Raw genomic sequence first — 22,516 nt, 5'->3', positions numbered from 1 at the left:
GCATGGGCTTCTTGCAATCATACTGCATCTTGCATGTGTATGTTGGTTGTGTTGCATATGGCTCATGGTGAAATGTTTCAAACAAAAACCCTCCTTTAAGATATATTGGAGTTATTAGGGCTTTCAAAATCACAATTGATTACAAATGCAAAGCTTCATTTGAGACATAAGTAGTAGGGTAGGATTTAGGCAAGCAGGTTAGTAATAGTTAGAGTTCTAATCAATATTCAAAATAGATTTATACAATGGAAAAAATAAGAGAAATTTACAAATGGTGAAATAAATAGCATGAAAAAATTAGTAATATTTGTAAGAATTTTCCTCTTCTTTACATCTGTGTTGATGATTTTTGCATGTCGTGTATTCCTTTGCTTGGATATGGTTCTTTGCTGAATTGATCCTCCTTATTTTCCTTTTACATTAATAAACTTCATAGAAAAATTAGAGAATTTAGAGCATTGGGGTCAATGTATGAGAGATAGAGGTCAAAAAGAGGAATATTATGGTGGAAAAATATGGAATTTGGAGGTATCCATAGCCAAATTTGTGGAGCTTCTTCTTCATGTTGATAAAACTAGCTCATTGCAAAGTATCATCACTTTCCTATGCTTGGGGAAGGGTAAGAGAGCATGATGCCTTCATCTTGTTTGACCCTGGCTTTACTCACAACTTCATAGCAATGAAGTTGGCCACCAAGTTGGGCATTCAAGCTTTCGAGATGGGAGATATGGTAATGGATCTCACAGCTTTCAAGGGGCAAAAAGCCTTCGTTACTCCCTTGATTGGGAAGTTGAGGCTTCATGTCCAAAGTATGTTGACAAAGAAGACCTTTTCATCTCTCCTCTCCAACATGAGGATGCTATCCTAAAGGCACCATGGTTTGATCCCATGGCTGCCAATATGAAGTTCCCTGAAAGGAGAATCTACTTCACCTACAGGGAAAAGGACATGTATATAGATGCTAGTGAGTGTGGTTGCACCATTCCACTTGTAAATTCTCCTACTTTTGATAAATTAATGAAGAGTTCAATTTTTGCATACATGATTTTTATTAAAGAGTCTCTAAAAGATCCTAATGTTTCATCAAATGTAAATGGTAGGAATCAAGAAGAGTTAGACTTGTGTAATTTTCTAAAAGGATTCCAAGATGTGTTCATCGATGATATCCCTATGGACTTACCTCCAAAATGAGGGAATGATGACCATCGCATTGAGCTCCTTCCAAAAAGCTCACTGCCTAACAAGCCTCCTTATCGAGTCTCACAAGCTCAACAAGAAGAGATCATGAGGCAAGTACAAGAATTGGTAGACAAAGGGATGGTGAGGCCTAGTTCCTCTCCCTTTTGTTCTCCAGTACTTTTAGTGCAAAAGAAAGATGGTACATACCGTATGTGTGTGGACTATCGAGCACTAAACCATATCACTATAAAAAACAGATTTCTTGGCCTTGGGTAGAAGATCCGTTTGATAAGCTACAATGTTCTACCTACTTTAGTAGGATTGACCTTAAGAGTGGCTATCATCAAATAAGGATAGTGGAAGAGGATGTCCTAAAGACCGCGTTTCACACAACGTTTGGTCTTTATGAATATCTAGTCATGCCTTTTGGCTTGCCTAATGCAGCAGCTACATTCAATCGTCTAATGGAGAAAATTTTTAGAACTTACCGCAAATTCACTAGAGTGTTCTTTGATGATATCATCATCTACTCCAAGTCTTTGGAGGAACATAAGCAACATCGCCAAGTGAGAACAAGCTTTTTCTCAAACAAAAGAAAAGCGAATTTTTTCTTCAAGAGATTCAATACCTAGGTCATATTATCTCACAAGAGGGTATCCATATGGATCCATCGAAGTTAGAGGCAATAAAAGCATGGCCTAATCCAAGGAATCTACATGAGCTAATAAGATTTATTGGTATGTGCGCATACTATAGACGCTTCATAGCAAAATTCGCTCAAGTAGCGGGACCACTACACGACTTAACTAAGAAGAATGCTAAGTATGTATGGACTGCTAAGGAGCAAAATTCTTTCGATAAGCTTAAAGAGAAGCTTACCTCTCAACTAGTCTTCATGCTTCCCGATCTCTCAAAACCATTTGAGGTCCACTGTGATGCTTGTGGTGATTGCCTTGCAGCAATTTTTCTTGAAGAATGGCATGCCATAGCATATGAGAGTCGAAGGCTCAAAACTAATGAACGAGTCTTGGGAATTTATGAGAAAGAGCTTTTAGCTATTCTACATGCCCTAGACACATGGAAGCACTGCTTATTCGGGACTCAATTCATTCTATGAACCGATCACCAAAGTTCAAGTATTTAATGACGCAAACCAAGCTCTCCGACAAAAAAATGCGGTGGGCAAATTTTATTTTGCAATTTAATTTTCATATTGCTCACATTTCTAGTAAACACAATAAAGTGGCCGATGCACTTTCACGACGACCAAAAGTTAATGCGGTGTCTATAGCTACTCACAATGATCTATCTTCTATGATAGATGATTATGGTACTGACCCTAACTTTAGAGACATAATGTCAGCCCTTGATTTGGGGAAGAAAGAGGAACCATTCACCTTGCAAGATGGTTATCTTCTCCATGGCAATAGGCTATGTGCTAGCCATTCCCTTTGTGAGAAAGTTATGTATGATTCCCATGCTCCTCCCTATGTGGGGCATAGAGATATTCAACCTACTCTCTGAGGAGTAGAGATGTACTTCTATTGGCCTACCATGAAAGTGGACATACAAGAGTATGTTTCAAAATGTGTAGTATGCCAAAAGACCAAATATGATAGAGGGAAGCAACCTGGATTACTCCAGCCATTTCCTATCCCAAATTCACCATGGGAGACTATATCCATGGATTTCATCTTTGGATTACCCAAGTGTTGGGGCATAGGCGTTTGTGCCTTGCCCGGCCGCCCAGAGTCTGGGCACCCACTGACTTGTATATCTTATACATAGCATAAGTGTATAGGGGGAGCTGCCACTTCACAGCCTCCCCACCCATATCTGTGTCGTGTGTCTCCTTCTCTCTCTCTCACTCTCTGTCTGTGGTGCTCCTTGATCCCCTTCAATTGGTATCAGAGCGTAGGTGCGGAGGGAGCGCGTGTGTGCACAGTCACGACGACAGCAAAGAGCCAGTTTCATTCTCGAAATCACATCCGCGCGCAAGCGCACTTTCAAGAGTGCAAACAAGGTTTCGACTTCGGCATCGGCAAATTCAGCTTTCTGAGAGTGTTTCCACCAGCTTTCTGCAACAGCAGTTGTTTATTGTGTGTCGAGGATTCCACACATGGTTTGCTCTCAGATGTGAGAGTGATATTTGCTGCAAGTTTCCTCACAGGTGGGAGGATACAATGTATGCCTTATGTGGTTTGATGCTCAGGGAGACTAATGTGATTGCATTTTGAGCTCGGCAATGTATGCCTCGAGCATGTTTTTTGGCAGTCACAGGTAGAGAAGATATTTGTGTACTAGATTTGCAGGTGTTTGCAATGATGTATGCAAAGTGTGGAGATTGGTGCATCCATTTGGAGTGCGGTTTGATGCGCTTTGGTTGCTCATGGTTTTGAGCGTGCAGTCAGTTTGGTTACTGGTTTTGTGGCCGTTTTACTGACGAAACTCTGGCAAAATTTTCCCAGGCGTTTTATGCATATCATTTATGCGATCTAGGTAGAGATTGCGGGTTGTACTCAGCATTTGCGTGCGGTGTTCTTTGCAGGTGGGAGATTTGTGCGTGTGTATGCATCGATACCGCATAGTGTAGGCTTGGTGATTAGCTCACGGGTTTGACAGGCATACAGTTATCTTGGCACACTCACAAGAGTGAGTATTGTGATGTATGCTTGTGTGGCTACGAGCTAGGTAGCCGGATTCGAGCACTAATGGCTTGAGGTTTTTCAGCAGGTTTCAGCTACAGGTTTACAAGTTTACAGGCAGGTTTGAGGGCTTATTTGGGCGCTGAATTTTCAGCCATTGTTTCCTCTTTGCAGGTGTCCATGTATGGCTTAGTTGTAGGCTGATTTGGGACACATTTGTGACTTGTTTATGCAGTTGTTTAAGAGCTGAATTTTGGGGCTGTTTGGGGCTGATTTGCAGCCATATCTTACAGCCATATTTGCAGACTTTTGTTGATGCAATTCGAGCCAGTTTAGGGCTGATTTGGTTGACATTTGCTACTCATTGTTGGTTGCTCTTTTGCGAGCATTATGGCTGATTTTTCATTTGACTTCCAATGTTATGGTCTGACACAGTTTGATGGTGCAGATTTTGTTGCTTGGAAGGAACATATGCTTGTTGCATTGGCGGATTTGGGGCAGGATAAACCCTTGCATGGTTTATCGGCGAAGCCCAAGTCTACGCGTGATGATGATTGGCAGGATCTTGATGAGTTAGCAATGTCTACGATTCGTTTGCATCTGGTTGAGTCTGTTGACTGGGAGGGTTCGAGGGAGACTACAACTCATGCTTTATGGCAGAGTTTACATGCTATGTACGCGACATCCATGTCTACAGGGGAGTCTAGTCCCACTTCTATGTCCATGGGAGAGATTGGTCCCACATGCAAGTCTCGACGGCATAGAGACTTGACATGTTGGCATTGTGGACATAGAGGGCACATTAGGCGTCGATGATTCAGGAATTTGAGACAACGGAGGCGACAGATGCGTGATGTAGATTTGGGCATGACAGAAGCTAGTGAGATCAGTACGGTGGTTACTGAGTATGCTTGTGACGGTGATGTCACATTTACATCTAGCTTGTCTTCAGACGATATTATGTCTACGGATTGCATATCGGATTGCACATTGTCTTCACATTGGTTACTAGATTCAGATGCTACTTTCCATGTCACGTCGCATCGTGAGTGGTTTAGCATGTTTTCTAGTGGGAGACTTGGTTGTGTGCACATGGCTGATGGTGTTGTGTATGACATTGAGGGTGCAAGAGACGTATGTTTGTCCTTGCCCATTGGTATGATATTTACCCTGCATCATGTGCGTTATGTGCCAGATCTGAGATGGGATTTGATCTCATTCAGACAGTTAAGGGATAGTGGATGTCGGGTATCACTGCTTGAGCGATCTTTTGCGTTGCATTTGGGTTTGCTAGTGATTGCGAGAGGTGCCAGGAGTGGTACAGGTTACCCATTGCATGTGGATCATGAGAGAGATGGTGTTGTCTCTGTGATCACGCAGCCAGGTAGAGAGCTAGAGAGCAGGCGAGTCTCTTTTGCTTGTGGGTTGCAGGATGCTTTGCATGGAGTGCAGAGTAGTGAGCTCGTTGTGCACACAGTTGGGGCACGACTTGAGCAGTCACACAGAGAGGTGACAGAGTCAGACATGCATGCTTTGCTACTGACTGAGCAAAGTAGAGAGTCAATTGTGCGAGATACTTCTATGCAGGATAGACAGGTAGAGCGATCTTACTCTAGTGAGTCACGACAGGAGGACGTTGTTCAAGAGTCTATGCATACGGAGTTAGAGCATGAGAGCTCTAGTGAGTCACAGCAGATTGAGTGGTCATGTTTGCAGTGGATGATTGCAGAGGAGGCTGAGATGTCAGCGATTATGCAGTCATTCCTTTCTATGCTCGACAGTGAGCATGGGGATATAGTTGTGCAGGATATTTCTTCCAGCAGACACCTAGAGCAGCTGGTTTGCTCTGAGGTTGCACGATAGGGTGATGCGTCTTTTGCGGACAGTCAGGAGATGCATGTGACTGACACGCCTTGTCAGTCAGAGATGCCTATTGCCAGGGATATATATGTTGATGCATGCTCCGTAGAGCTAGCAAGGCCCGCTAGCATTGCATCGGCATTCGGTGGTCTCATGTATGAGATGTTGATCTTGAGACGAGATATCGCAGCTGCAGTGGGAGCATTTGAAGTTGGGGTTGTCAGTCGTCTGTTGATTGATGATGGCATAGTGCACGAGGAAGATATGCAGGTATTGCGTACATACTTGCAGTACGTGTGCGGTACGTCTAGTGGTGTATGGACTTACACGGGAGCAGGACAGCCGGATGCACACGATCACAGCCAGCCAGTGGGCATCGGTTGAGAGAGGTTTTCTCTCGCCTTTTCTAGTCTTTAGACTAGGTTCTCTTGTTTAAAGGCACAGTCGCCTTTAAGTGGGAGGTTGTTGGGGTATAGGCGTCTGTGCCTTGCCCGGCCGCCCAGAGTCTGGGCACCCACTGACTTGTATACCTTATACATAGCATAAGTGTATAGGGGGAGTTGCCACTTCACAGTCTCCCCACCCATATCTATGTCGTGTGTCTCCTTCTCTCTCTCTCACTCTCCGTCTATGGTGCTCCCCGATCCCCTTCACCAAGTCTATCCATGGGAATACGAGAATATGGACAATAGTCGATAGGTTTAGCAAGAAAGCACACTTTATTCATGTCAAAAAGACTATTAAGGCACACTAAATGGCAACTCTCTTCATGTCTCATATTTTCAAACACCATGGATTACCAACATCCATCGTGTCAGATAGAGATCCTAGAATGACCAGTAATTTTTGAAAAGGTCTCTTTGAAAATCTAGAACCAATATTGAATTTCTCTTCGGTCTATCACCCACAAATGGATGGCCAAAGTGAGATTTCCAATCTTACGATACTCGATCTACTCAAGACTTATGTTACCGAAGTAGATCAACGCTCACAATGGAAATAGTATTTACCTCTTGTCGAGTATGCCTACAATAATACTTTACATACTTCTACGAGAAAATCATCTTTTGAGATCATTGAGGGAAGACCTAAAAGTCCCTTGCTACTCAAAGTACATGGAAAGATCTTTGCTGCCGATGAGTATAGCCGTGACCTACAAGAATCTTTTCAAAAAGATTAAGGAGGCTACATCCATCTCCCAACAAAGGCAAAAAGCTATTGTTGACAAGCACAGAAGGGCCTTAACATTTAAAGAAAATAATTGGGTCTTACTTAAGTCTCCTAAGGCTCAATTAAGGCAAACGACGAGCAAAAATCCTACGGGCCATCAAAAGTATTATGCTAAGTCAGCTAAAAGATACTATGGTCCTTTCCTAATCTTTAAAACCATCAATGAGACGGCTTATCAACTCAAGTTTCCCAACCATTGGCTCATACACAATGCCTTTCATGTAAGCCTACTCAAGCCCTACAAAGGAGATCCACCAGGTGAACCAATTATTGAAGCCTCCCGAAGTTGAAGACCAAGAAGAGGTGCTACAACCCGAAGCTATCCTTCGGCATGAAGACAAAGTACTACAACATGGTAAGATTATCCGATGGTATCTTATTAAGTTCAAAAATTATCCTTTTGAAGATTCTAGATGGATGCAAGGAATACAGCTTAAGGATAGTATGAACCTTGTCAATGCTTACAATGCTACATTAGAGTAAGCAAGTGTACAAATTTCTTTTAAATGACCCATGTTTTTGTCTTATAAGACCCCTTTTTTTAAAAAAACATTGTGCACAAATTTAAATAGTATGCATGCTTAGAATCATTTTTGTGATGGTGACGTCTCTTAAACACCAAGTAGAATTTGTCACTCTACTTTGGGAGAATGAAATGGACTAAAGAGCAGACATGCTTGTGGCAGCTATATTACCCAAGCACCAAATGGATTAGAACCCAACCCAAACGTAAAGTGCTGGGTTCTAAACTTAATAAGATTATCCGATGATATCTTATTAAGTTCAAAAATTATCCTTTTGAAGATTCTAGATGGATGCAAGGGATACAGCTTAAGGATAGTATGAACCTTGTCAATGCTTACAATGCTACATTAGAGTAAGCAAGTGTACAAATTTATTTTAAATGACCCATGTTTTTGTCTTATAAGACTAGTTTTTTTTTAAAATAGTATGAATGCTTAGAATCATGTTTGTGATGACGACGTCTCTCAAATACCAAGTAGAATTTGTCACTCTACTTTGGGAGAATGAAATGGACTAAAGAGCAGACATGCTTAAGGCAACTATATTTCCCAAGGTCCAAATGGATTAGTCATCCATCTTGGAAAGATGAGATGCTTGATGTGCTTGTCATGCTTGAGATTCTAGGGTTGTACTTGAGGTGAGAACCCAACCCAAACTTAAAGTGCTGATGAAGAGCCAAGCTTTTGGTGGGAACTGGGCCTAAGCATGAGGGGCTTGAGGTGTCAAAAAGTCAAATCCAATCCCTACAAGGAGGGGGTGATCCCTACAAGAGGGGGTATGAGAGAGATCACTCACACACTCACACAAGGCATGCTTGGTACGGAGAAAGCAAAAGGGACACTTGTCAAGTTCCTCTTCATGTTTCCCTCGTGGTGTGCCTGAAGCCTATTGGTTGGCCACCCAAGGGGTCCAATGATAATTTAGGATATTTAATTAATTATCTTTTCATTTATTATGTCCTCTCTCCCAAAGCGAAAAGGGGGGCACTTGTCCCCAGGCTACCCTTGTTTCTTGTGATTGGCTAGGCCTGGAGGGGTCCAATGAGCTTCAACCATGAGCTAAAAGGGGGGTTTGACCAAAGCAAGCTAGGGGTTTTCTTGAGGTGTATACTCTCCCACACACATTCACACACACTCTCATGATGCATTGTGAAAAGTTCAAGAGCTCCCTCTCCTTCTCCAAGCAAGTAGAGCCTACACCAACACTCTTGGCTATGGAGTGCAAATCCAACCAAGAGCCATGATTCAATTCTTAAGCTTGTCATCTTCTCCATCTTTATTACTATGCTATTATGTATGCTAGCAAGAAGAGTTTTAATAAGTGAGGAACTAATTCTTTCTCCTATGAAATGTTTCTTCTTGCTCTTCCCTACGCTCATTCCCTGCTAGCTCTCTCCACCTTCGAAGGTGTTTAAGGTCTTGGGACTGAGGTTTGGGATAATTAAAGCTTTCTTCAAATTTTATGTTATGCTTGTGATGCATGAGGCTTTCCATCTTCATTGCATTACCTAGGCCATAAGGAACATTGTATTGTAACAAGTCTCTCTCTTAATGGGAGAAATCATAATACAAATGCCTATCCGGCTCCACATAAATCCGGTCCTCAATTTTTGTCATGTTCTCTAGATTCTCTCTCTTGCAAAAGTATTGTTCATGCCAAGTTAACTGATTGCTATAATTATGTTGCTATCTCCATGAAAGAAATAGAGACAATCTTTGAGAGCACCATTTGCCAAAGGTAAGTAAAGAGTTTCATGACCACAAAGAGATGATGGGTTTTGGGAGAGTACCATTGTGAAGCGGGACTGCAATGGTACAAAACAGGGAGGATTCTTGCCTGATCCAAAAATGGGTGAAACTTTTCCTATGGGCTCCTTGGTAACAAGCAATGGATCAGTATGGTTTACAAACTTGAATATTTGAAGAGATGTGAGAAGCAATATGTACATAATGTACAAATAGGCATAAAAGAGAGCGGGTTGTTAGAGCGTACTGAAAATGTTTAGGGTTTGTTTGAGCAAGTTTCTTTTGTAGATACTATGGGTGAGCTTGATGCTATAATGGAGTCAAGTTTTCATCTTGATAATGAAGTTGTGAAAGTATGCTCTTTGAAAATGTATCAAATCATAGAAGCCTTTAAAAAAAACCAATGTTTCAAGCAAAAAATTGGCCTAGAAGTCCATGTTGAAACTAAATACGACAGTTTAACAGAGAAGGTGAAACTTGTAGCTTCACCCGTACCACCCAACAAAAAGGAAAAATTTGAGCAGGCTTCTTTGTAACCAAATTTGAGGAATCCTAAAAAGATTGGGAACACCTTCACAAAGGAGTCTTTTCAAGAGCTGCAGATTGGCTACAAGGAGTTTCTAACATAGGAGGAGACAAAGATCTTCAAAGAAATTCTTGCAAAGCATGGTAAGGCTTTTCATTTGAGCCACATGAGATAGGATGTACTGATCCTTCTATAATATCTCCTATGGTACTTTTAGCAATACCTCATGTACCTTGGAATCTACGGCCTATTCCGGTTCTAAAGGCTCACTTGCCAAATTTAGTAGAGCTATTGAATGAAAGGATCAAAATGGGGATCTTGGATCCTTCTTCTACTCCATAATCAAATAGGTGGTTACAGTTCCAAAGAAGAATGGTACTCTACGCTTCATCCAAGATATACAACTAGTGAACACGGTGACAATTAGAAATGTAGGTACCGGTCCGTTGTGGATGGGTTTACAAAGGCATTTGCAGGGCATCAAATGAGTAGTCCAATAAATGAGGCCGAAAGAGGAGTTTTAGAGCCCTTGAATTATCCCCACTAGCCTCTTGCTAACCTTATAAAGCACATACAACGGAGATCAAGATCAAGAGGGCTACAAAACTAATAAGAGAGGAGGGCAATCTACTCAATGGGGGACATCTACTCAAGGTATGATCAATTTCAGCTTGCAATTAAAATCAGAGATATGACAACCATGATGGCACCTTTTGGTTTGGTAAGAATGTATACCTTGCCGCAGGAAGCAACCGACTCTATTGCACATATGATGAATGGGATGAATGATTAAAGTCTTTCGTGACTTTAATCCTCAATTCACAATGCCATTCATTAATAATTGACCTATCAAAGGATGTGAAGATGGTGAGAAAGATGAATCTTTGGATCTCAGGGGGTGTCACAGGTTTGTGGTAAATCACATAAATGATTGTGATAAAATTTTCTCTAGGTTGGAGGAAGTGAATCTTACTTTGTCAGGGAGAAAGTCTATGTTTGGTGTCACTGAGGTTCTCATTGTGGGGCACATGTGTGGGTCATATGGTAGGAAAGCTTGTCCAATAAAGGTAGATGACATCCAAAGAATAAAAGAAACATGCACTAGCATCATTGAGGTTATAACGTTTATGGGAGCGTGTATCTTTTATGTCATTTGGATTCCACAATATGCACATATAGTTGATCCTCTTTATCAATTGCTTAGAAAGAATCAAAAGTTTAAATGGATAGATGCACATGTAAAGCCATGAAAAAGATAAAGAAGTTTCTCCAATTAGTACCAACTTTGAGAAAGGTAGACTATGAGTGTAAAAGGCCAGTAATTGTGATGGTAGACACCAGTCCTATACGAATTGGATGGGCAATAGAGAAAGATAATGAAGGAGGACACATGTATGTGGTGAGATTTGGAGCAAAGATACTAAGTGCTTGCCAAATAAACTATCCATAGATAAAGAGAGAGTTATGGGGTATGGTTATAGCCTTGAAAAATGGGAAAGAGTACCTAATTGGTGCATATGTGGTTGTAGAAACAGATTGTCTACCACTTCTTGGGATGATTACAAGCTGCTCAATGTCAAACATTTCTATGTTGTGATGGATTGCCTACATTTAAATCTTGAGTTTAAGGACATAAGGTAAAGACAATACAATTGCAGATATGATATCAAGGGCAAGGTATGAAGATGAGTCACATATGATTGATGAGGGAGATGATGTGGGCACAAAGTTCTATTCTATCTCTCATGTCAAAGGTAACAATGTATGCATGTCTAATCCATTTGAATTGTTCTTGAAAGAGCTTTATGAAGCTAATTGGCTTCTTATTGGAAGCTACTTGAGTACTCTAACAAAACAATATGATTGGTATGAACAACAATTCAGGAGGATATGCAGGAAATCATATGGTTACTTTTTGAGGGATGGTTACTTGTGGAAGCATCCTAAACAAAAGGATGTTACACCACAAAGGGTTATGTGTAAAAAAGAGACTCAAGTAAGGCTCATGCAAGAGTTTCATGAGAGTATATGGGCTGGACACAGGGGTGTATGGGCAACCTTCTCTAAGTTGAAAGAAAAATATTTGTGGAAGGGTATGTATAAAGATGTATCTCCATTTGTAGAGTCGTGTGTAGCTTGTCAAATGTATTCAAACGTCTGACATCGTGATGGTTTGCACCCTACATATCACTATCCATGCACTATAAATGGGTTGTAGATCTAGTTGCAATGCCTTTAGGACTCTGGAAGATGAGATACTTAGTTCTTGCATGATAGGACCAAACTAACCAGGATGAGTGGCAAGAATTAAGAGAAAAAACCACAAAAGCTATAATATGAAAATGCCTTCTTGATAAGGTGATTTTCCATTATGGTTGTATGGGAAAGATCACTACAAACAGAGGTGAAATGGATACCAAGGAAGCAAGGGAGTTCTTTTCCAAATTATGAATCGATCTTTCCCTTACTACAACTTACAACCCTGAAGGCAATGGAAAGAGTGAAAGAGTGCATCATCCTATCATCAAAGCTTTGGCTAAGGCTTGCGAAGGAAGAGTTGGTGAGTGGACAATTTTGTTGCCATATGCTTTATTGGATGATCGTACAACACATAGATCAATAACTGGCTATATGCTTGCAGAGCTGATGTATTGTCACAATTTCTTGAGGAAGACTAGCCAATCTTGTAAGCAATCTTTGGAAGATCAACTCTAATCAAAGAAAGACTTGAACTTGGTGTGTCAATCAAGGCTTGAATTTTTCCCTCTTCTTCTCTCTCTATCAAAATGGCAAATAGCTCCCGAAGGGTTTGTCAAGTAAGATGTGTTTTACTTTGAGGTTTCGTTGGTTTTGTTGTTGTTTTCTTTTCCATCTTTCATCCAACCCATATCTCTAACTTTATCTCCTTCTCTAACCTTATCCATTTCTCTCTCCCTTACATTATTTGCTAATCTATCTCTCCAACTATCTTGATCCATAATCACCTATCTATCTGAACATAAGCCTCTACCTCTATCTCTAGCTACTGGCCATAACCACACTCTTTTTTATATGATATATTATCTTAAATGAATAACCCAAATGATTCCAACTTTCACCCTTTCCATAATGTACAACCTCTTAGGGTTAATGTGTGTTTAAGTCAAAAAATTCACTTCCAAGTGGTTATTTTGGACCTAAAAGACTACAATAAATTCTTCTCTCTCCACTCCCCATTATTCTACGAGTCCTAGATTATTCTAGCTCACTCAATATGCACATACTTGTTTTCTCTAGAGGGTCTTGATTGATTATGAACCATGAAGACTTTTATACACAACTCATTCCAATCACTCGGCGAAGTATATACATTGCTTGGATGTTTTCATCTTTGTCTTATTTTGAGAGTTCTATGCGGTCATGAAAGGGTGAGAGAGAGAGTCTTCTATAGATGCACTTTAAGTAATCACCACAAACACCACACTTCATGGAGTAACTCCTTTGCTACCTCCTCACAAGCTCTCACAACCAGAGGTCCGATACCTTCCTGGCAAGCGTGCCAACTTCTCAACAATGTGATCATGTTAAATGTTCATGTCAATTTCCGATTAACATGCAAAAACCACCCAAACCAGTAGTTATGTCGGGCTTTTCCATATCTTGGCATGCCCTTTGGCTGGTTTTTTCCATATCCAAGTGGGCCTACCACAAATAAATAATAGAACAATGGGTTTTTGGTGGGTTGTTAGGTTACCATTCATCAGCTTAAATGTGATCACATAAACTGTAATTATGTGAGCATAATAATAACACATGGTAATCACAAAAAATTCCACGTGATCACACGATTATTAAATCACTGCCTCTAAAGCATCAATCCATGAGAAGTCTACCTGTTGTGCTAGCTTTTGGAGTTAATGTAACAACTAAAAAGATAAATGAATAAACCTTGCCATGTACTTTACCTTTTTCATAAATGATGTGGTATCTTGATGCTTTTAGGGGATGAGAGCTTTAGTCGTGGATCGATTAACCCCAATTCCTCTTTGTCATATTTTGTGGCCAAGCCAAATGATTTGTCCCCATGGGTTGAATTTCCCTCCAAGGTTATTTAGGTAGTGCAATCCTTCTTTCAATTTTTGCACATGTAAAGACCTTGGGCCATAGATACAAAAGTCATCAATGAAACCTTGAATTGTTCATTGATGAACAACTAGAAAGTGGTTGGTGCATTATTTGGGCCAAAAGGCACGAGTCCAAATGCAAAGCACCCCCATGGTGGAATGAATGTGGTCTTTTTTTATCTTCCTCTACAATGTGTATTTGAAAATAGCCCAAGTAACCATCACAAATAGTGTACTTTTCACGTCCTTCTACTTCATGTAGGATACCATTTTGGAAAGGAAGAGGAGAGTGGTCCCTTTTATTAAGTGGTCGATATTCCCATACAATCTCTCTGCTATTCATTCTTATTTGGAGTCACCAGCATTGGGAATACCCACTCTAAATTTTCCACTAGTTAGATGAATCCTTCATGTAGTAGCCTTCTTACTTCCTTCAAAAGTGTCTCCTCTTTTACAACACCCAACCATTGTGCTTTTATAATCGAGGGAAATTTTTTGGATTTAGCTCAATTTTGATGCTAGATGGCATCGCCTCTTCTCACATCAATAAAATTTTTGTAACAATTGTTCATTGTCTTCTTCTTTTGAGGTTTTTGTTGTGCGTTTCCTTTTAGTTTTAGTATGTGATGACTCCCCTTGTGGATCTTCTTGGCATTGCTCCTTCATGTATTATACACAATCTTTTGGTGGATGTCATGTTTCCATATGAATCTCCTTCTTTCATGATTCTGCAAGGATGGCATTTTCATTATCAATGGATAATCAAAGATAATGGGATATACATTCCCCTTTCCTTGGAATATGAAGAAATCAACATTATTTTTAGTCTCATGGACCTCCACCCCAATAGAGATAATAAGCCCCAATAAATGTGCCTTTGCATTGTTTTCCATTTTTATCTTAATTTCCATGGTCATCAACCCCAATTTTTTCATTAGGTTCTTTGTCATGATTTTGATTTGATCACCTCCATCTATAAACCCTTTCTTAATAAGTTCACCCTTTATGTAGCAATGAAGTGTTGGAGTGATATCCTCTTTTACGCCTCTACTTGTGTGATTTTTACAATGTATCCCTCCCTTGACTTTCACCCTCATGCTTATTGATCGTATAAGCTCCTTATTCACTTGTGGACATAGGGCTAAGAATTGAGGTCAAGAAATGTTGGAACCCTTACCTTGTATATCTTCATTAAAAATGTATGATTCCATTTCATGACTAAGTGGAAAGTCTTGGAGATTGACCTGCATTCTTCTTTTCACTTTGGTGATCTCTTCCTTGCCCTTCTTACTACTTTATGATTGAGATCTCCTACATCTTTTCTTTACCATGATCTTGTTTTATCTGTTTGTTTCTATGACACCTATTCCTTTGAGATGCACGATCTAGCTCAACTATATGGACACTACTAGGATTTGGTAGAGGTAGAATATTCTCTCCTCCATTGTTGGTAGGTGGTAGTGGCCTCAGTTCAGTGACATTGGTCATGCGTTCTTTCATTACAGCAAGAGTGGTTGTCATGGAGAGTCATCCATATTCATCACATGATAGTTTAGGTTTAGCCTTCCTGAATCACCTCTTAGATAGGTATGATCGTACATTCCATGTCCCCTTTCTCCACATTTATAACACTCTAGCACCAGCTTAGGTCTAGGATCTTCTTCCATTAGTCATTGAGGTGGTCCTCTTGGTCCTACACCTTGAGCACAATGAATGGTAAAAATTTTAATTGATTCATTGAACCTCTCAATTGTCCCCCGTGTGATTTTTGGGGCTTCACAATTGTTGCACCTTTATCATCGCTCTATTGTTGGGTTTTCTTCTTGATTACGGCTACAATCTTTCATACACTTTATTTTATGAAACTTTTGAGTAACCTCTTGCTCATCTTCAATAAAGTTTACAAGTTCATCCACTACTACCTTACCTTTCAAAGGGAAAAGCCTAGCAAGGAAACTTTTCTTTTTCAGAAATCAAACCCCATCCCCAATGATTGAAATCAAGGAGAGAGACTGGTTAGTTTGGACATAAGAGTTTCACGTGAAGGATCAGATTAAACATTTGGTTTAGCATCAGATGAAAATACACGCCGTCGTAGGGACATGTAGTACCTTGAAATTTTTAATGAGTCAAATCAAGGAAAGAGTCAGTTAGTCTGGATGGAAGAGTTTTAGGTGAAGGATCAGACCAAACATTTGGTTCAGCATTAGATGCAAATACACATGATAGGGACAGTTGGCCCTAAGTTAAGGAATAATAGTGTGAGAATACCAGAGGTGCACTTCATATATAGTATCTACATGTGAACATACTTCAAGTAGTTTGGATACACGTGACAATAACTATTTGTCTAGAATTCAAACGTAGAGAAAAAATATAAATTCTTAGCCGAAGGAAAGCAAGGTGGGATGCCGAACTTGTTATTACTAGATGATCAAAAAGAAGAAGAATGGAACATAGGCTTAGAGCCAGGTCCAAAGATGATAAAGATGAACAAACACTTGATGTTTAAAATTAAACAAAATGCAAGGCAAGTTTTTTAGAAACAGTAAGATGTCTTTGCCTTAAAAATATAGACCTAAAAGGAGTTATCCTTGAGGTTTTTCAACATAGAATGTCACTTAATTGTGATGCTAAACCAATCAAATTTCAAAGATGTAGGATAAGTTTGAACTATGCTAAGAAGGACAAAGATGATATAGACAACCTTCTAAATGTGGGGGATCATTGGAGAGGAGGTGAGCAATAGCTATCTATTTCCCATAGTGGTGGTCGGAAAGAAAAATGCAAACTCAAAGTATACATAGATTATAGAAAGTTGAACGCTCATACCACCAAAGCCCCAGTTTTTCACATTTCCTGGATATGATGCTCAATGTGAAAGATAGATACAAGGTGCACATCTTTTTGGGTGGATACATTGGATACAACCATCTAAATATTGGACTAGAAGATAAGGTTAAAACAACTTTTATCACTAGATGAGAAGCATTGGGTTATGCCATTTGGTTTATGTAATTCTCTAGGTATCTTTAGATATGTATGATAAAAATATTTAGTGAGTTCTTGCATAAGTTTTTAGCCATCTAATTATTTCACCATCTATTCATTTGAAGAGATGCATCTACCTCTTTTGGACATGTTTTTTCAAAGGTGAATGGAAAAGTGGATCTGTCTAAAATCCTTCAAATAGATTTGCATTTCTTCATATGGATGTTTATGGGCTAGAGGGGATATTAAGTGGGACATGTCATGTCTACAAACAGTATTGAGATGTCTCCAGATAAGATCAAAAGTGTCTAGCAGGCTAGGGCCCGCACAAATGTACATGAACTGAGAAATTTTCTTGGATACATTAATTTTTATTAGAGGTCCATTCATATGTTTTCCGCAAAGAAATTTCCACTATATAACTGACCCAAAAGAGAGTTAAATTTGTATGGTCCCTTGCATGTGAAGCACCTTTTTAGAATGATAATACATATCTTCGCACAAAACCACTACTTTGCCATCTAAACTAGCATGCTATCTTTCATTTTCATGTTGATGCTTTTACATGGCGATGGGTGATATTTTAGCTCAACCAAATGGCCAAACTCATTATCCAATGTATTTTACCAATCTAAGGTTCAATAAAGTAGATCAAGGGTATTCAACTATTGAAATAGAGGCTTTTGGACTAGTTTTTAATCCTACAAAGTTCATATAAAATTTGCTGAAAAATCTATTTCACTTCTCTACTAATTATCAGGCTTAATGTATATAATCATGGCACACCCAAAAAGAATAAGTATATAATCATGGCAGCATGCTATGTCAGCACATGGGTGGAAGCTAAGGCACTCTTGCAACAATACAACCAAGTCATGGTCAATATTTATGAAGTGGGGTTTGGATTCCATGGAGTCATTTAAGAAAGTCACACCCATGCAGCATGCTATGTCAGAAAATTGGTGGAAGCTAAGGCACTCTGGCAACAATATAGCCAAGTCCACATCATGGTTTATATATGATTATATTATGTATGTTGATATGGATGCCCTTTGGAAATAGCTTCACATCAAAGAACTCATTTTATAAATAATAATATTGAGATGTTAACTAAAATATTATTTATCAAGAATAAAAAATCCACACAGTATTATCCCATATGCAATGGATAGGTTGAACTAAAATATTCTTTATCAAAAATAAAATATCCACACGGTATTATCTAGATGCAATGGATAGGTTGCAACAAAACCATAAATACTATCTTAATCAAGATTTTCAGAAAGACCCCATCAATGGGATGAAAAGATTTAGTCAGTACTATGGGCATACAAAACAACATACAAGATTGCCACTAGTATGACACCATTCAGAATGGTGTATGGATCACATGCCATTGTACGAATGAAATTTGTTGTTCCCAATCTCAAACTTGCAGTGGAACGTGACATGGATTACAATTCAAATTTGAACAATAAGCGGATGATCTATTGAAGGTAGATGATATCAAACAAAGGGTGATGCTAGAATAGGAGAGGTGGCTTAGCAAAGAAGGAAATATTGGCATGACAGTAAGTTAAAGGTGTGAGAGTTTCAAAAAGGAGAACTAATCTTTCGATATCAGTCCATGCTAGGACCTAAGAAACCCAATATCAAAATATCTTGGTCAGGATCTTATAACATCAACTAGGTCTTCTCAAATGGGACAGTCATACTAAGGATTTATCTCAACTCTTGTTACTTGCTATAAATAATGGGGCCAAGATGAAGCTTTACTATTCAACATAAAAAGAACCCCTAGTACAACTCACTGAATTATCAGATACATCAAATTTAGAAACCAAGGTTATGAGTTTATTGGTAAAAGAATCTGATATGCAAAAAGGCAACAAGGATTTTTGAAGTAGTGCTAATCTAAAAACCATATGGCATGTGACTCAAAGAGGTCATCTTGAGAGTGGACCAATGTTTGAAGTAGCCAAAGCACTAGAGTGTAAATTGGCTAACAATTACTAGCGAGGCACTAAAGACCAAATATTTTGATAACTAGGATGATAATCATATTACAAGAATTGACAATTAGAATGCATGCCGCCACATCAACAACGGTTGTTATCTCCTCACTGCACCAGAGGAGTGGGTCATTCATGGCTTGAATTAGTGTCACCAAGAGGCGAGTTCACAACCATAATAAGACCATTTTGTCCCCTCTTGTGCACACACAACTCTCTGCACAAGAGCCTTTGCCTAGATCCATTGTTTAAGTGAGCCTACCATATTTGTGCTTGGTTCCATCGCCAAGTTCCTCCAACAAATTCTCATTATTGAACCAAGGCACTCCCCAAACTTAATATTTGGGCAAGATGAAAACTTTCAAATCCAAACAGGAAGTCTTAGAAGAATAACTTCATGAGCTGGGAGCCATAGCACAAAACATAGAAGAAGAAGAGCCACAAACAAAGATGTTCTACCAATCCATAGGTAGATATACATTCAAGGATACTAAAAAGGAGTTTCTCTAGAATTGACGTGTGATAGTTCTGCTAGAAGCAACAAAAAACCCCATTGAGATGTATATAATTGAGTAGGTCGTAGACACCTTCAACTCTTATATTGCTATAGTGACTATCAATGAAAGAAAAATTATGTCAAATGCTATATTAATTCCACATGTTTTTAGACTACCATGTGATAAAAAAAGGTCAATCTTGTGCAACTGGACAGCTTAGAAGTGTTTTACATGAAGCATTAAAGACAAGGAAAAATAGGAAATTAGAAAAGAAACACATCTAAAGAAAACAAAACAAAAGACATGTCCTGGGAGGAGGGAAATCAAAAGGCAAGGCCATTATACCATTTCCACGAACTATCCTCAAGCCATTAATTTATAGAAAGAACCAAATGCCTCTAAGATGACACAAAAAACACCACTATAGTGCAACAATAGGCCACAATGCTCACTCCAACAATAGTGCAAAGGTTGCCAAACGGAATCCAAGCTTTACAGAAGGAATGATTGGTGGGGGAGTTACTCATTAGTACCACACACCAATTGCGAGTACCATACAATGTTCTTGTAGGTCAGACATGAAACTAAGAGCACAAATGTGGACACAATTACAAATGACTACATAGCCACAATCCATATAGGATAGAATACAATTGTCAATGTTGTGGGCCAAATGGGAGTTAAGACTAGAAAATAAATTCTTGGCATGGACCATGTAAGGCAACATCTGGAACAAGAACCCTCAATGCCAAAAAGTGGAAGTCTAAAGTAATTAGTCTTAAAGAGATTTTGATAGATAAGCTAGTAGAAACAACAATATAGAAAAAATATCAAAGAACTAGAGCAAAAAATTGAAGAAATGAAAATTATTAATCTCAATCTGATGGATCCTAAGGAAAGAACTAAAAGAGTCCTGGTCAGTATTAGACAAGAAGTAAGTGGCCATCGTTCCCATCAATAGTGTAAAAGAGGCCATAGTGCAATGATGCAATCTATTTTGGATAAGTATATCTACTAGTCTCTTATAGGTATCATATTCTTTGAAATCAATTTATCCTTCAATTTAAAGGATATACAGAATCTAGTTACAAATATGAAAGATGACCTAAAGGATTAAGCTATCGAATATACAAGTTGTTTAGCCAATCACACAGTTATGGAGCACCTCCAAGCTAGCCAAGATGAAGAGCATGAGGACAATGACCAAGATGAGACTCCAAAGGTAGACCCAAATTCTAAGAAAGATGATTATGATGATAATGATGATTAAATAAACTCTCTAGATTAGAGCTAAGGAGCAAGTCTGTAGGCTGACTAGACACTTGATCAATCTTAGTAGCCACCCGATCAGATGCTAGATAATCCTCTAGATCAAAACATTGGAAGCCAAGCAAACCAAACCCTAGACTAGATGAACAAGGGGAAATCATTCAAGATGGAAACAAACTCAAACCATAACATTTGACTTTCTTATCAATTCTCAATCTGAGTAAGAAACTTTTCTAGGTGCACTTGGAAAAAACCCTTTTTTGTATATAATTTACGTATATGTACATTATATAATGTAGGTATGCTTACATAGGTGAGTCATGTATTGTGGTGCCTCCCTCGTGCTTTTGGATGCCAGTTTATGCCCTCAGCTAACCTTCTCTACTCTTTCTCTACTCACATTTGAGCTTTGGCAACCTTCTACTCATACCAAGTAGTGGTGCGTAAATTCAAATTTTGGTATCTTTAAAAATGTTGTTACAATAATTGCAAATAATTTTTCAAGATTTGAAGAACCCAATTTGGAGCTATGGAATCATTGTTATGGTGTATTCTTTACAATGCACAGAGTATGGCAATCTATAAGTAACTTGGTGTAGGGAGTATGTTGGAATCTCACTTGTGATGTGAGGTATGTGTGATTTGAGATTTTGCTTTTGTGTTGATAATTCATGAAGGGGATCTCACTTGTGAGATGTGTATGCTTTGAAATTGTGGTTTTGTGATGATGGTTTATGAAGAGTGAAGCTCTTGGGTGGACATTTTCTAGTAAAGCTCCCAAGGGATCATATGCCTATATCTTGAGGTTTTTTTGGGAGGTTCTTTTGATATGGGTTGTGGTGCTGATTTTGTGTTTTGAAAACTATTGAGAGACATTGCTATATATTTGCCTTGCACTTTGTTCTTCCAATAATTCCTATATAGCCACAATGGGTGTGAGTCTCTATCTCTTCTCTTTAGGAGCATGGACTGAGGGAGCTATGGCTTCCTATAGTGGCTAGGGTACTACAAGTTGCATGATTGATGATAGTTATATAAAAGGGGACCTCTTCTTCCTTTAAAACCATTTGTTAGGGAGTGAGAGGATTAATGGCTAATTTTACTTATCCATAAACATAAGCTTAAGACTACACTTACTTCTTGAGGAAGACTAGCTAATCATGTAAGCAATCTTTTGAAGATCATCTCTAATCAAAGAAAGACTTGAACTTGGTGCATCAATCAAGGTTTGAAGTTTTCCCTCTTCTTCTCTCTCCATCAAATAGGCAAATAACTCCCGAAGGGTTCGTCAAGTGAGATGTGTTTTACTTTGAGGTTTTGTTGATTTCTTGTTGTTTTCTTTTCCATCTCTCATCCAACCCCTATCTCTAAATTTATCTCCTTCTCTAACCTTACCTTTCTCTCTCCCCCTTTTTACATTCTTTGCTAATCTATCTCTCCAACTATCTTGCTCCATAATCACCTATCTATCTAAACATAAGCCTCTACCTCTATCTCTAGCTACCGGCCATAACCACACTCTTTTCTATATGCTTATATTATCTTAAACGAATAACACAAATGATTCCAACTTTTACCCTTTCCATAATGTACAACCTCTTAGGGTTAATGTGTGTTTAAGTCAAATAACTCACTTCCAACAAAGAATTGTAATTTTTTTGGACCTGAAAGACTACAAGAAATTATTCTCTCTCCAATCCCCACTATTCTACCACTCCTAGATTATTCTAGCTCATTCAATGTGCACATAATTATTTTTCTCTAGAGGGTGAGTCTTGTTTGAGTATGAACCATGAAGACTTATATACACAACTCATTCCAATCAGTCGATAAAACATATACATCTTTGTGAGTACAAAATTATAGTTTCAAAGAACAATTCGGGGTTTGTTTAAAAGACAAGGATTAGCTGCTATAAATGCATCAATAAATAC

Source organism: Adiantum capillus-veneris, chromosome 17 (genome assembly GCF_014529385.1).
Source record: "Adiantum capillus-veneris isolate H3 chromosome 17, ASM1452938v2, whole genome shotgun sequence".
Classification (NCBI taxonomy): Eukaryota; Viridiplantae; Streptophyta; class Polypodiopsida; order Polypodiales; family Pteridaceae; genus Adiantum; species Adiantum capillus-veneris.
The sequence above is the reverse complement of the archived record's forward strand: the minus strand, read 5'-3'. Positions refer to the sequence as shown.